The following is a 13,721-nucleotide window of genomic DNA, read 5'->3' as shown; positions in this document are numbered from 1 at the left end:
CCTAGGGCGATATGGTCCATAGGAGTGGGGGAACCCCCCAGGGTTAAAAACACTATTGGGCTTCAAAGTATTAGGAGGACACTTGGCATTCCCAGGATCCATAGAAGAGAGATTTATACTTGGGTTCATCTCTGGGTTACTCTGTCCTGTCTGCTCCCTGGTATACTATCAGAAGTTGGGAGGGCAAGGCTTCACACTGGGTGGTGACTGACAGAATCGATGGACATACTCCGACTAGTGCTAGACTTAGACACCTGAGTGACAGGGGAAGTAAGGCGGGCTTGTTAACTCTTCTTCCACCCGCATTGGCACTGCTTGGCAGGAGTGGCTTGTCAAAGGTATTGTTCTCCAGTCATGCAAAGGTAACATGGGACCAACGCCGATTTTAGGTTTCAGGTCATTTCAGTCAAACCCACGGGGAGTTTAGAAAGGATGGTGGCACCTATCCTGAGGGGGCATGCTGGCCTCCGGTCCTGTATAGGCTAAGACTTGTTTGGGCTAGACCTGGGAGAGGCCTGGTTACCAGCTTGTTGTAAGCAAATATGCCTACATTGGTGGGGGCCCTGGTAGTGACGGTGGCCACTCCCAAGGCTGTGGAGGAGTTACAGGGCGATCCAGAGTCTGCAGATACCAAGGGGTACTTCATGCAGCAGCACATCGTGGTGCTAAGCCAGGATACCCAGGGATGTCTAGAGTTGTCCCCTGGAAGAACTACGGCGCCCCGTTAGTCCTACGGGCGGTTGTGGGTCTGAGCAACCAGGGGCTGCCAGCATACGCTCCGCCCACCTCTTTCGGGGGGGGGCGTGAGTAAGCACGTGGACTGGTGGTCCACTGATGGGAGGGGGTGGCCCCTCCCAAGGTTTGGTATGCACCAATTGGCGACTGCCATGGTGAAATTTAGGCTTATCAGACGGGCAGGCGGCATAGGGGTTCGCCTGCCCAGGTATCGGATCGCCCGTAAGATAACCCACCATGTTTGCATATTGGTTATGCTAATAAACCTGCAGCAATATTTCTCCACTTACATAAGTGTCGTGTTGTTTATTTATGTACTTACTATGTGTTATGTGACAACAGTTGCCGATATTGGCACTAAGAGCTGTGCTCATGCTTGAACCAGGGAGCTACCAAAAAAGAGGCCTCCATCGATCTCAGATTTCGATTTGGCGAATGGTAAGGAATATATGCCGGACCTGTGCCGTTGTGGTAAATAATTTAATTACCGGAACTTAATTTGATGCGGAAAATCTATAATAATAGCTCAGTAAAATAAGAAGCAGAATCCGTGGTATTAGAGGTTCGGAACGGGCTTTATTCCAAAATCAATTCGAATTGATGGACTCCATATTCCATCACCACGAAGGTTCAGGAAGTGAAGAACAAACGTTATTGACAAGTAATCATTTTTATACAATAGGCATTACAGTGAAACAGATGCAGGAGGCGTAACAGTTGATCACAAAGATAAGAACATACATGCGTAACTAAAATGGGTGTAACTGGTCGTAACTTAAAGAACGTCATTGGATATGATGTCATAAATGGGTGGTTCCACGGAAGAATTTCGCAATGTCAGCAGAAATACTTGGCAGAGATGCGCGCGCAGCAGCATGACGTGTGATTGACGTGCAACTAGGGGGTGAAGGGGACTTGACATTTAGCTCTACATGTGGAGACAGAAGTCTGGGGTTATGTCAACCTAATCCCAAATCATATCTAACATCCTATGTTTAAAGAACTGTGTTATCCAAAAAGAAAGGTCTCTTAGGATAGAATCTTATTCTATACTGACTATACTGACTGTTAGTGTGTGTACAAGCGTCTAAGTGTCTACACTAGATGCGAGGGCAGAAATCTTCCATAGTAACAGGGCTATGAATTACTTGCATAAAGACAGAGAAGCCGGGCCTTTTGCTCGGTAGCTGAAAGAATGTTTACTTAAACTACTAGACAGGAATGCATTGGGTGAAGAGCGGAGCAGAGCAGATAATCTTGAAGGTGAAATACAGTTTTTGGCAAGCAGACAGACAGGCCGAGTCAGGTACCGTTAGCCGCACAGGGAGTAGGACAAAGTTCATGGATACAGATGCGAGCTCAGACTGGAGCTTTCAGAGGCAGAAGGCAGGAAAGAGGCTTGATGGCAGAATCAGGGCCTACTCGCCTGGACTGTAAAATGGGATAAATGAACCATATAAAGCCGGTGGCCTTTCATACTTAGGAATAGAATATCCGGCCCATTCATGGCGGATCTGAAAGAGGACATGTTGACGGTGGACGCACATGTGTTTGCGTCTTCATAACTGGAACTGGAGGAAACATACATGTACTTATGATTTATACATGAAACCGTTGGGGTCCAAGATAGGGGACATAACTGATCATAAAAATCCATATTTCCACATTCCCTCCTTGTCCCCTACTTGCCCTTAAGAGATATCAATCTTCATCAATCCGTTCATTTGTTCATATAACATCATTTGTTCTTCTTTCTTCTTCCGGAATCTTGAATGAAAACTTGGATGTGCGATACACGAGGTGGCACATAGACCACAAATCGCTGGCCCACATTGTAGGCATAAGCAGCAACTGAATAGTATGAGAAAGCCAATACCTAGGAAGGATAGGACCCTCCATCCAAAGGTAGATAATACACTCCAGAACCAACCGGACCAAGTCCAGGTGCCTGGATTCTGGTGTATCTGGCTTACAATCTTATGAAGGCGGGTTATGGCTTTATATACTGACGGCGAATTTTCTGGTATGAAAATGCAACAACTTGATCCGATGACCCTACAAGCTCCGCCCCTATCGGCCAGGATGACGTCAAGGACAAGACGATTTTGAAGCACAACAATCCGCATAGCAGACTGCTCTTCTGTTAAATTGCCTAAGGCGGAAATAGTTTCGTTTACTACTGCTTCAAGGGTTCTGGTTAATCTACGTATCAGCTTACTATTAGTGACTGTACCTATATAAGGAAAGAAACCTTTATTGAAATCTGTGTATTTCTCCCATGCTGTTTCAGTGTAATCGACTATTGGGAGATCTCTCTGCTGTCTATTGTGTACTAAATGAGTATTTCTATGATAATCAGGAGGAGCTAGGAAAACAGGTGGTAGAAGGAATGCTATGTAACAGGTACCATCCCAATCTAAAGGTAGGTGTATATATGCGGTCCGTCCACATATAAAATAGGAATGACGAGAAGCTCTAAATGTAGACTTGCCTTGATCACTGAATTTTATCACAGTGGTGCATTTACTATGGCCCATGTGTATGGAGCCATTCTTTCTTCTGCATAGTTCCCCTTTAACTGGGAATACGGACATGGCGGGCAAAATTGGTGTAGCTTCGGATTCAACGTTCAGGATCATGAGGTTAAGTGTAAAATTACCTAATCCATATACTTCATTTTCTAGATCAGTTCCTGTTCTTTTGGGAAGTCCCTCCTTGTTAGGGTAACAGACTTTAAGCAAGACTAAGTTCAGGTTTCCCCAAACCCAGTTGTCTTGATAAACTGCGGAATTCGAATCTAGGGAATTAATTAAACTAAACCATGCTCCACAGGAGCCATTGTGTGTGAACGGATATGGAAAGAGAGGCAGAATTCCCTTATAGTTCTGATAGGGAGGGAGTCGGCCACATATCCAACAATTTGTAGCATTGCTAGTCTGATGGGAATGATGTAACATACTAATAAAAGTGTTATTGTGCAGCGCAAATCTATATGACAACTCATGCGGGGGTAATTCACTAAAAGAATGTTCAGCAGTAACATTGTAAACATGTTTAGAAATAGGATAATATATGTGTAACAATATACTTGTAGCGATTATTAAAAGACATAAGAAAAATAAAATTAATAACGTCACTGTGCAATGACTACGCAGTGATTTACAGTACGCATGTTTTTTCAACTGGATTTGATTATTTCTTTCTCTATTCCGGTCCAGAGGATACATGTCAGAGACAAATTCGACCGATTCACCTTGGAGAGGACTTAAACAATCAAATTGTCTGACTTATTGGACCGTAGTTTTAGTCTATACAGTTCTGAGTTCGATTTTTCAACCAAAGGAAGCTTTGAGTCTATCTTTGAGGAAATACAGGGTTTAGTCTCTATATCGGATGATAGTCCATGAAATTTCTTGATATGACTTGAATGTATCCAGCCTTTTCGACCTTCGATCTTCACGGCTGTCCTCGTGGTTAACAGTACGAGTTGAGGCGATTTCCACCTAGGATCCAGCTGAGACTTCCGGTCAAAGTTCCGCACTAACACCAAATCCCCCGGAACTACGTCGTGGGGTTTCACCTCGGTGTTGTCGGGAAAGGCTGCAGCTACCTGTGAACGACAAGATTGTAGTGCAGACATCAAGGAAGCCAGGTAATCTGTCAGCATATTACAGTCAACGTCAGTTATTTTACGAGGTATAGGCGTCCCCCACATATTTGGTGGTCTACCGAAGATCACCTCATACGGGGATAGCCCTGTTCGAGAGTGTGCTACCATTCTCATGTAAAAGAGTGCAACTGGTAAGGCTACTACCCAATCGACACCTTTCTGTCTACAGATTTTGGACAGTCTAATTTTCAGAGTTTGATTATGTCGTTCCACGAGACCTGCTGCCTCGGGGTGTCGGACACAGTGAAATCTCCATTGATAACCTAACAAAAGTGAAACGTGTTTCATTAGTTCGGATGAGAACGGCTGGCCGTTATCTGAGTAGACAGCACGTGGTAAACCGTACCGTGGGAAGAATTCTCGAACCAACTGTTTGGCAGTAGTCGGGGCAGTGTAATCTGAAACCGGGTATGCCTCTGTCCAACGGGAAAGAGCACAAACAACTACAAGAACATATTTGAATCCTCGACATCGTTCCATCTGGATATAATCCATCTGGAGGACTTCAAAAGGGTGATCAGGAGGCTGAAATCCACCTTGTTCTACGGGAATGCTTTTACCTGGGTTAAACTGACAACAGATCATACAGGTACGAACTTTTTGTTTAGCTGCTGCTCGTAAATGTTTGTTGAACCAAATGTGTTGAATGCTGTCTAGCATAGCTTTTTCTCCTAGGTGCGCTGGACTATGTATTGTATTAATGATAACTTGGACCATTGAGTCGGGAAGAAACCATATAGATTTTTCCTTCGTCATCCATCCCTGATCGGTTTGGATCCCTCCTAATTCAGTCCATTTCTTTATTTCTTCTGGTGTAGCATGTGTCTGTATGTCAATTACGTCAAGAGCGGGATCCTTAACCATCATGCAGTGTGTTGGTGTCAGAACTGTTGTCTTTGTCATGTCAGATGTGTGAGTTTTATTCTGAGCAGTCTGTTTAGCTGTTCTGTTAGCTAGGTCATTGCCTTGGGAAATGATATCAGTAATTTTCGTATGAGCTTTACATTTCATAATTGATATTGCAGTGGGTAGATGTATTGCATCTAATAAGGCATGAATGAGGGGTCCGTGCTGAATGTGGGCACCGTGAGAAGTTAAATAACCTCTCTCTCGCCACAGCACGCCGAAGTCATGGACGACTCCGAATGCATAACGTGAATCAGTGTATATGTTGACTTTCTTATTTGTGGCTTGAATACAGGCTTGTGTCAGAGCGATGAGCTCTGCTGCTTGAGCTGACAAGGTATTAATACAATTTGTTTCAATGACTTCAGTGTCTGTTGTGACTGCATACGCGGCCACTAGTTCTCCTGTACTTGTTCTCATACATGAACCATCTACATACAACGTCAGGTCTGGATCTGTCAATGGGACGTCTGTCAAGTCTTGTCTGGGTTTCGTCGTGATAGTAATAACTTCAATACAATCATGTGCTAGTGGGTCTGTTCCGTTTACTGGCAAAAGTGTGGCAGGATTCAATGTACTACAACGTCTGATTTCTATGTGTGGCTGAAACAATGTTAGTTCGTAACCGGTAAGTCTCGCTATAGTCAAGTGTTGTGTCTGTGTGCGGTTCAAGAGAACCTCTACTGCGTGTGGTACTTGTACTGTCAATGGATGTCCTAACACTATGGCATCGCTTTGTCTGATTGCTAAAGCTGTCGCTGCCACTGACTTCAGGCACGCAGGCAGAGCCTGAGCTACGGGATCTAATGTACTAGAAAAATAAGCACATGGTTTGTGTGATCCTGCTTGTTCCTGTGTGAGTACTGACAAGGCAGTACCTTCGCGTTCTGTAACAAAGAGTGTAAACTGTTTGCTGTAACATGGTGTTGCTAGAACAGGTGCTTGACATAAAGCTTTCTTTAAACTTTCAAAGGCGTGTGTATGTTCTTGAGTCCAAGGGAGGACAGTCGATGTGGCCGCCTCCTGTGTTGTCAACTGAATAAGTGGTTTTGCTAGAAATGCATACTGAGGGATCCACTGTCTACAATATGAAGTGAGGCCTATAAAAGCCCGCACCTCCTTTTGTGTCTTGGGTACTGACATGTTATCAATTAACTGTATGCGGTCGGGTGTAAGCTGCCTTCCCTCCTTGGACAGCGAGTGACCAAGGTAAACAACTCGCTGGACACAGAATTGCAGCTTAGAAGGGGACACCTTGTGCCCCTTTTCGGCCAAAAATTGTAAAACCGTCAGTGAAGCTTTTTCACATTCAGGTTCGCTTCTAGCGGTGATCAGCAGATCATCGACATATTGAAGCAGGGCAGTGTTGACTGGCATGTGGATACTGTCAAGTTCTCGTTTCAGTGCTTGGCTATAGATGCTGGGGCTTTCTGTGAATCCTTGAGGTGCGCGTGTGAATTTAAAGCTTCGTCCATTTAAACTAAATCCGAACAAGTATTGGCTTTCCGGATCTATTGGGACGCTGAAAAAGGCATTCTTGAGATCAATTACAGTAAAGAATGTTGCTTCAGAATCAATGGCTGTCAGTAATGAAGAAATGTCTGGAACTACGGGGTATTGTGGTACAATACATTTATTTAATTCGCGCAGATCAATAACCAATCGATATACTGGCGGGGCTTTTGGATCAGTTCGTTTAAGAATCGGAATTATCGGGGAATTACATACATTGGAGTCGGTTTCCACAACCACTCCTTGTGCAATGAGCTCGTCAATGATTTGCAGTAAAGCCACTACAGCATCTGGGGGTAACTTGTATTGTCGCATTCGTGGTAGTACCACTCCTGTCTTTAGTGTGACTCGATATGGTGTAATGTTCATGCAACCAACATCTGTAGGGCCTTGTGCCCATAAGTGTGTGGGTAAAGTCTGCAGTCGGTGATCCATATCTCGGGACACGTAGTGCCCTTTGAAATCACGTAAAAACAATCTTACTCCTTCCGGAGAACAACATATTATAGCTCCTAGAGCTTTCAATGTTTTTATACCTAACAGGTTTTCTGGACATGATTTAGTAAGCAATAAATCTGTAGTTCGTGTCAAAGGACCAATCGTAAGTGGAAGAGGCTGTGATACCTCATTAATGATAGGTTTTCCTGAAAAACCAAGGGAAATATTCTGTGAGCCTGAGAGGGGTGCCCCTGGAACTTCACTACGTTTTATTGTTGTTCGGCTTGCCCCTGTATCAAGTAAAAATTTCCTATCCTGGCCTAACAGTTCACTGTGTACATAAGGTCCTTCTTGATCTACAGGGACCTCGATAAGGGGTAAGCCAACTTCCCTCTCTAGGCTGTTTCATGAGTATCGTTGATAGTCAGGGTAGTCATACTGTGCGGTCTGGTACATCTGCCGTGTCGTTGTTGGTGTGGCAGCAATAGGCTGCGGTGGTGGAGCTGGCATAGACTGTTGCGGAGCTGGCATGGCCTGTGCATGCTGCGGAGCTCCTGGTTGGTTCTGATCCTGTCTAAGTGGTCGTGGTCTTTCTTTTGTATTACCTATGGCGATATTATGTTTTAAAACTGGACAATCGTGTACATAATGACCTGGCTGTTTACAATAGTTGCATGTCCCTTTTACAGAAACTGCTGAAACGCTGGACTGTGTCATACCCTTTTTATGACCGTCAGCTGGAACTGTCTGGGAAACTAGCATTTTCATTTTCGTGTCTTTCATGCGTCTTTGTTCATGTTCTTGTTCCTCTCTAATTCTATTGTGATGGTACTGTAGCATTTGTAACATTTGTGACGGAGTGTTACCTTGCCAGGTACTCTCGAATTTCAATACTCTATTCTTAACTTGGGGCAGGGCATTTTCAACTAATTTTGTCACAAACAGATGTGGATAAGATTCGCTACTTGCTTTTATTCCACTATTTATACCAAAACATTTTTCGAATCGGGCATAAAAGTCACTAGTGTCTTCATCTTGCTTTTGTTTACAGGCTGAGATTGCACCCCAGTCTTCCTTTTTCGTAGTTAATAAACGTGGCAGTACCTGTACTAGTAAACCTGGTAGTGTTTTGGTCTTTTCCCCAAGCCCTGAACCTGGACCTCGAGCTTTTTCTTCGTTTTCTAATGCTGTCCAATCTATCTTCTGGTCTCCCACCTCCCAGTCCTTTTCCTTGAGTTTTTCGTAAATGCCCGCAGGCATTAATACCTTCAATATTGTCATAATGTCGGGATAGGTATATTCTCCCATGAGCAACATGTCTTTAATTTCACGGTGGAAACCCGCTGGGTCTTTGTCATGACTGGGTACCACTTTCTTCATTTCTAATAGTTCTATTTTAGATATGGGTGTGTATACAAACACACGTTTAAACTGATTGTCATCACCTTTTATCGGGTGCACTTCGCGTAAGGGATTCTGTCTATCCATATAATACGTCGTTCTTTCCTTGATAGGCAGTGAGACATGTTCGGGGCATACAAAAAGAATATACTGCTTTCTGGATTCTAGTATTTCTCTAATTAACTCAGTACCTGAACCTCTCCATTTATTCGTGAGTAATTCAGTTAACATATCAGGTAAGGGACCAGGATCGGAGTGTTGGCTTTTATATAATACGAGGAGTTGTTGAATCATGTAGATACCAGCTAAACGCTGTTCATCTGGGTTGAGGTTCAAAAACGTGTGTGCTAGTGTATCATCACTGTATTTTCCGGGACTGTCAACCCAGTGAACGGCTGACCTGGCTAATTCTTGTTCGTCCATAGAATCGAGTATATGATAACCCCTTCGTTCTCGGAGCAATTTGTCAGCGGCTTGGAACGCATGTTCGGGAGACCTTATATTTATTATTGGGTTTTGGAAATTTCTGTTATTATCTGAACGTATCGGACGTATCGGATCAGTAAAGCATCTAGTATTATTGCAAGATCTTCCTCTACCTACATAGGCCATAGTTTCTAACTGTCCTGTGGGCAGTTCTATTTCTTCCTCCTCTTCGGTTTGTTCAGGCTGGTCTACTGCTAATCTTTCTTCGTGTATTCGTTCTATTTCTTTGCGGATCTTGCGGCACATAGCTACTATACATGATCGTTTATCATGTCTCCCTTCTGATATATTCCGACTCCAGGTGGTAAGAATTTGCATTTCTTCCGGATTTACTCCTGGTCGGTCTTGATTTCTGACCACACAATTTATGAGGAAACGTAACAGTTCCCCCTGTATCTCCACTTTCTGGTACTCCAAGGCTCTATTAATACTTTCAGAATCTCGTCCTGACTGGACAAAATGATATATATTTTCTAAATGTGCAGTCATTCCTGGTAGCCTCCCTAAATATATTGCAGCTCGTCGGATACGTAATGATGCCAGCAGCATTTCATCCTTTTTGCCGGGCACAGGATCATATCTACAATCTATTAGAAGTTCCTTAAGCGTGTCGGGAGTTACTAGTTTGGGCGTACGTTGGTGTGCTAATTCTTGAAAGGAAAGTTTATTTACTCTGGGTGGCGTGGAAAAAATGTTTGTTGTACCTCCCGTAGCACCACCTGGGGTGCTGGATGTGAAAGGATTCGTTGAACGTGATATAGCAACCATAGTTGTGGGTACAGCTGTAGAAACAGATGTGCTTGCCGGAACTTGTGTCGGAATTTGTTGTTGCGGAGGTACAGACGGAGGAGGGTCTTGGCGTTGAACCCCCTCGGCAGGCGGTCTATGTGGCGCAGCATTAGCATACTCGGGAGCTGCGTCGTCTAAATAAGAAGAAAGAAAAACATCTTCTGCGGTTCTGGGATGCCCTTTGGGATGTACTTTTATCGGGAACAATGGGGGTGGCAAGTTTTTGGGTATCTCCAGAGTAGCCTTAGGTAACCCTTCGGCCAGCAGAGGATACATACCATTCATAAGGGCATTTCTTTGTCTGTCTACTTGTTCTGCTTTTACTCGAGTACCTTCTTCAATTAATAGATTTTCTCGAACTTTATTTGAATTCTCCTTACTCTTCTCTTCCTGTCTACGTGCTTTTTCTGTACGTCTATACGATTCTTTACGCCATAATTCAATGGCATCTTTCTGTGATTGTCTAGCTTTCTTTTTCCATAATTCTTCCTCTACTTTCACGATGCAATCTGCATCCCAGGTCCCGGTTGCGGGCCACCTCTGACTTTCTGGTAATTCCTTGGTGTAGTCTACCCATAAATCAAGAAATAATATGGCGTCTAGGCCATGTTTATGATACATGAAGTACCCTGGAGTGTCCCTAGGAGGAATGGGAACAGCTTCTTCGAGTACCCCTTTTCTAGTTTTGATCTGTCTTAATTTCGAAAAGAGCGGCATTTTTGAGAACTGATCTGATACCTAATTTTGAACACGTTTAATACAACAAAACACAGTAATGAACAGTCATTCACACCACAATATGCAGAACATATTTAAAACATTTAACATTTAATATTTAATGAACAACAATGATGGCCATTTAGGGAACTAGTCGCTAAACATGATACTCGGCACTAACTAGGTAATTCTGAATTATATATTAGACATACTTGATATACTGCTTAACAGTACGGATACACTGCTGAAACAGTGCAGACCGGATTTGTGTACCCAAACCCGTCTTGACCGGCACAACCTATGTGCACGTCAGAACGCCTCCCCGATAATGGTAATCACCGGGTAGCTCGGAACGGAAGGCCTCGGAACTGAACTGAACTCGGACTCGGACCGGACTGGACTCGACTCGAAACTTCGGAACTTCGGAACCTGGTGGGCCTCTGTATACCTCGGATCTTGCTCTCTCAGCTAGGCTCTGGTCGGGATACTTCTCACTTCTCACCGCCTCGTCTGGGTGTTGATCGCAGCCTCAGTTACCCCCGCTCGGCAGGAGGGAGATACAGGAAATCCTGTGGGTACGCGTTGTTGTCCGTCCAGCTGTGACAGGAGACCGGGCCTGCAACGCACCTCCGGCGCGTGAGATGAGAAAGTGTCCCTGTTCGGGCGCCATTTATGTGGTAAATAATTTAATTACCGGAACTTAATTTGATGCGGAAAATCTATAATAATAGCTCAGTAAAATAAGAGGCAGAATCCGTGGTATTAGAGGTTCGGAACGGGCTTTATTCCAAAATCAATTCGAATTGATGGACTCCATATTCCATCACCACGAAGGTTCAGGAAGTGAAGAACAAACGTTATTGACAAGTAATCATTTTTATACAATAGGCATTACAGTGAAACAGATGCAGGAGGCGTAACAGTTGATCACAAAGATAAGAACATACATGCGTAACTAAAATGGGTGTAACTGGGCGTAACTTAAAGAACGTCATTGGATATGATGTCATAAATGGGTGGTTCCACGGAAGAATTTCGCAATGTCAGCAGAAATACTTGGCAGAGATGCGCGCGCAGCAGCATGACGTGTGATTGACGTGCAACTAGGGGGTGAAGGGGACTTGACATTTAGCTCTACATGTGGAGACAGAAGTCTGAGGTTATGTCAACCTAATCCCAAATCATATCTAACATCCTATGTTTAAAGAACTGTGTTATCCAAAAAGAAAGGTCTCTTAGGATAGAATCTTATTCTATACTGACTATACTGACTGTTAGTGCGTGTACAAGCGTCTAAGTGTCTACACTAGATGCGAGGGCAGAAATCTTCCATAGTAACAGGGCTATGAATTACTTGCATAAAGACAGAGAAGCCGGGCCTTTTGCTCGGTAGCTGAAAGAATGTTTACTTAAACTACTAGACAGGAATGCATTGGGTGAAGAGCGGAGCAGAGCAGATAATCTTGAAGGTGAAATACAGTTTTTGGCAAGCAGACAGACAGGCCGAGTCAGGTACCGTTAGCCGCACAGGGAGTAGGACAAAGTTCATGGATACAGATGCGAGCTCAGACTGGAGCTTTCAGAGGCAGAAGGCAGGAAAGAGGCTTGATGGCAGAATCAGGGCCTACTCGCCTGGACTGTAAAATGGGATAAATGAACCATATAAAGCCGGTGGCCTTTCATACTTAGGAATAGAATATCCGGCCCATTCATGGCGGATCTGAAAGAGGACATGTTGACGGTGGACGCACATGTGTTTGCGTCTTCATAACTGGAACTGGAGGAAACATACATGTACTTATGATTTATACATGAAACCGTTGGGGTCCAAGATAGGGGACATAACTGATCATAAAAATCCATATTTCCACACCGTCGAAAGCTCTATGCACACGATGGAGCCCTGGGCCCTTCTTACCAGTTCACTCTCTGGTTGGTTGATCTTGTAGTGGCCTGAGAGGTAAGGGGCCTTAACACTGATCGACAATTTAAAGACAGTGTAGTCAACTTAACCACACAAGGAGGACTGTTTATATGGGTTTAATAAAAATTCAAAGCCAAATTAATGTAGATGAATCTCTTTTTTTTTTTTTACATTTTAAGATTTGTTTTTATGGCTCTGAACCAAAACTTCAGATATATACAGCACCATCGGTAAAACAAAAAATCCCAATGCATTTTAATGAACTTGAAACATGTTACCACAGAGTAAACCTAATTAGCAGCAATGAAGATGTGATAGAAATGAAATGATAAAATATGACCTCATATTTCAAAGCCAAGAATCACTTGCTTTTTTTTTTTTTTTTTACCTTTTTTTATTACCCAACGTAAAGAAAAAAGAAGATACATAAAGCATTTCAATAGAGCAACCACTACCCCCCACCCCTCAGTGAGAGAAGAAACTGCGTATAGTTTAGAGAAGATGAATCTCAAAAACATATTATGAAAATACAAGATGACCAAGGGAAACCCAAAGCGTTGAACAGTGTTAAGCCGTCGCAATATAAGACATGAATAAAATTCAATTGCCAGAATACAAATGAAAAGGAATAGCCCTGGTGCCTAGTAAGTACGTCTCGGTCCTCCACGCTATACGTGGATACATTTAAAGTCACCTAACCTAATCCTAAACGAATTCAAAGGGAAACTTAGTTAAGTCGGGAAAAGCAGGAATGTGTCAGCATAGTGGAGACTTATGTAAAAGTCTTCCAAGTCGAGGCAACGTATAACATAAAGCCACCGAATGGAAATATAGGCAAAGAGGTCTGTACTTCTTAAAGTGTAAAGGGTGTCTGCCTGTAAACCTAAACATGTCAACATCAATTAAACCACAGAAAGTTCCGGAGATTCCGCATCATGGACTCCAGTATTTTTCCACTTCTCAGTATGGACCTGGCCCCTCCATCAGTCCCCCATCTTGCAGCTGACTGCCTTGAGTTTGTTCCATTCTACTGATACCTCATGAGTGGAGGCACTCTCCTACTTCGTTAGCGCCTCTTGCACTTGCCAAAATTCCCTCTCACCCCTCTCTATAGGTCTATCTAAAGTGGAGAAACAGCAGAGC

The sequence above is a fragment of the Triturus cristatus genome, chromosome 6 (genome assembly GCF_964204655.1).
Source record: "Triturus cristatus chromosome 6, aTriCri1.1, whole genome shotgun sequence".
Classification (NCBI taxonomy): domain Eukaryota; kingdom Metazoa; phylum Chordata; class Amphibia; order Caudata; family Salamandridae; genus Triturus; species Triturus cristatus.
Note: the sequence above shows the minus strand (reverse complement) of the source record.